The sequence below is a fragment of the Atta colombica genome, unplaced genomic scaffold (assembly GCF_001594045.1).
Source record: "Atta colombica isolate Treedump-2 unplaced genomic scaffold, Acol1.0 scaffold12, whole genome shotgun sequence".
In the NCBI taxonomy this organism is placed as follows: Eukaryota; Metazoa; Arthropoda; class Insecta; order Hymenoptera; family Formicidae; genus Atta; species Atta colombica.
The window spans coordinates 6,522,976-6,526,412 of NW_017259206.1; positions in this window are offsets into that span (position 1 = coordinate 6,522,976).

Sequence of the window (3,437 nt, forward strand, 5' to 3'; positions counted from 1 at the left end):
ATAGAAAAGCAGTACATTGTAATTGAAAACATAATATGAAGAGAAAAGTTAAAGAAATTGTATTTACCATCCTAATTAAAACGTATGTTACAATTCACAATTTTAAAAATGTTCTATTAAAAAATTTTGAGAGGTGACGCTTTTCCATCAACGCAGCGATGTGTCCATAAACTATTCTTTTTTTAACTTCGTACTCGAGCGAATTTCTCGTTTCTCTGTACTTATACTCGAGAATTGCTCTTCATGGTTTTCTCATGGTACAATAACATCCGCCGACAGCCATATCGTGCAGATAATGGGCGTTACTCGTTTCGCTTCGCTTTGAAAATTCGTTCGTACTGTAAAATGCCGAAGAACGCACTCCATAATATCTACGTATAAGCAGTGTTCCGCTGAGGGATCATTAAGAGCTCGTCGGCAAGAATCGAGAGAAGATGCTGCGCATCACGAATTTATTCTCTTATTGTCCGGGCCCGACCCCCAAAGCGGACGCTTCTCGAATCAGTAAAAAACTCGAGAGACGATAGCTGTAACGAACTTAATTTACAGCAACGTAAAGGCTCGGCTTGTGAGCTCATTAAAAGGTTCAAATGCTATTTCGTGACGGTATGAATTTCCGAACAATTCTAATGTTCCATGAAAAGGGTCCGTGGATTCGGAGATTATCGTGATCATATGGCGGCTCGATTTTCATTTGCGATTCTTACCGCGTTATTCTGTTAAAATACGTATTTCCTGCGACTTCGAAGTTATAAACTCGAAGCCGATACATTTTGAGAATTTAAAATTCTATAGGATTTGATTGACACTATAGAATTTTTTTTAAATATATTACTATAGTTTCTGAACAACAGAAAAATTTTTTAAGGATTTTCTGGTAAAAAAACAATAGAAAATGTATAAAATTTACTCCTTCCAAAAAAAAAGTGTTTTTAAGTTTTCTGAAATTTTTATTTCGGCTCCTTGAACAATACTTTGAATTAAAATAATAATAAGATATTACTCAAACATGTATCATTATGTTATAACAACAATATAATAAAAAAATATCATTAAGTTGTTTAGAAAAAAAAAGAGATAGATATATCAAAAAAACATACTTACGAGTTACACATTTTTATTCCTCTAAAATCAGTTATTACATTAAAAATTGCATTTCAAAATTAATACTAAGATTTTTAATAATTCCAAACGTTCAAACGTTTATTTTTTAGAAAACTTCATTTTTCAGTTGTGTCATTGTTGAAGTAAATGAATGTTATAAAGATCAATTTCTGATTGCTAGAATAGTCATCATGTCATCATGTATACGATAATCCAAGACATTGCAGGTTCGACAACCAATTCAACATTTTAGAGATACATTTCAACGAAACAGATATTCCGAACGTGCAAATCACGACGTGGAATCCGCTCTGTTGTGGAGCCTGCTTATAAATATACACGAGTATTCCGCCAACCCAAGCTCTGAATAATGCAGTCTGCCTAATCTCAACCGAAATCGCGGGAATTGTCATCTAACCTTCTACTCCGCGGAATTTTCATCAGTCTCGAGGAAACATAAAGTAGAGAACGTGATAAACAAAAAAAAAAAATAACAAAAATCCGTAAATTTCCTGTATACAATAATTCGAAAAAATAAAATTTGAATCAATGAACAATTTAAAAATATAATTGTATTTTAATATATTAAATTTTACTACTCACTAAAAAAATATACTAGGCTTTAATAGATATTTATTCGAATAGTATTAGCTGAATATTTACTGAATGTAAATAAGTATTTATTTTTGGTACAAAAAATTAATTCGATATAAACATTATTTTCTTTCATTTTATTTAAATATTTATTATACTTATTATTAAATATTTATTTACTGGAGATAAACGTCAATTTAGTACTATTAAAATAAATATTTATCAAAATATAAAAAATTTAATTTCACATTTTTTTTCAGCTACAACAAAAAGAACAATTTTTTATTAAAGTATCTAAAAATTATGCTAGATAAAGATCTGAAAATAATTTCGTTAGACCACTAAAATAATTATGTAGAATGCTCAAGCCAGTTTCTGAAATGTCAAAACCTTTGTGACATTGCTCATTATCCTTGAATGTTCTACATAATAATTTTGATAGTCAAACAAGATTATTTTCAGAACTGTGTGTGTATATATCTAATTAAATTTTTCAATGTTTCATTAAAATAGTTTTGTCTATGTATAAAACACTATTATACCATCCAGATTTAAAGTAGGCAACCGTAAAAATCGCGACTGTATAAGCACTGTAAAAGCGGGAGAAAGATAGATAGAAAGGCAAGGCTCACAAGTTCGCGAATTGTCGTCGCGAACGTGACCGCATCGTAATATTTTATGTAGACACGTGTATGAGGAAGGTCAGTGTTGTCTCTGTTCTTGTTCTGCGGGTTCCCGATCCCCTCGAGTCTTGACGGCCACGAACTGACTGGCCGGTTGGTTGGTTGGCTGACTGCCCGAGTGAACTACAATGCGGGCGGCACGTGAGATGACTCTGAGATGTGTCACACACTCGCGGATTGGACCCACGAAAGCGGACTCCAGATTCGACGTGAGATGCGTGAGTCCGGACCCCGCGAATTGCGCGTACCGTTTGACTGTCCCACTTTTGTTACGAGGCCAATTCTGTATTTTTTTCTTATTCTGTATTTTTTTCTTATTTTTTATCTTAATGCCTGTTTTATTACCGTAACAAACGTGCGCATCGTCCATCGTACTGCAATTTTAATAACTTCAACGTAATGCATTCTCACGTCGACGAGCGATCTTTGTTTGAAGGGAGGAATTATTGCCTGTATGATTCTATGAAATTATCGTGTGTTCATGCAGTATTCGTGTCGAAGCTCCGATTGCGAGAACGACAAAATAATAGTAGCTGCGAAACAATTGACATATTTTCCATGAACATATGCTTTAGCTTTATTAACTTTTATTATTCTTCTCGTTTTTATTATTTCTCGGAAGAGCGATTTTATATCCGAGGCAGTTTAATAATCATCATAATCTTATGGAGTGTTGTATTTTAATATATTAAATTTTACTATTCACTAAAAAAATGTACTAGGCTTTAATAGATATTTATTTACTATAGTAGTTTACTATAGTATTTAGAATAGTACTAGCTGAATATTTACTGAATATATTTAATGAATGTAAATATGTATTTATTTTTGATACAAAAAATATTAATTCGATATAAATATTATTTTCTTTATAATTCATTTTATTTAAATATCATTCTTATTTAATAAATATTTATTTTACTGGAGATAAACGTCAATTTAATACTATTAAAATTTCAAGTTTGCTTAAATAGTCTATAAATTAACTGAAAATTAATACTTTACTATTTATCAAGAATTCTTTTCAAATTTCGATTTGTTTGTAATTTAAAAAAT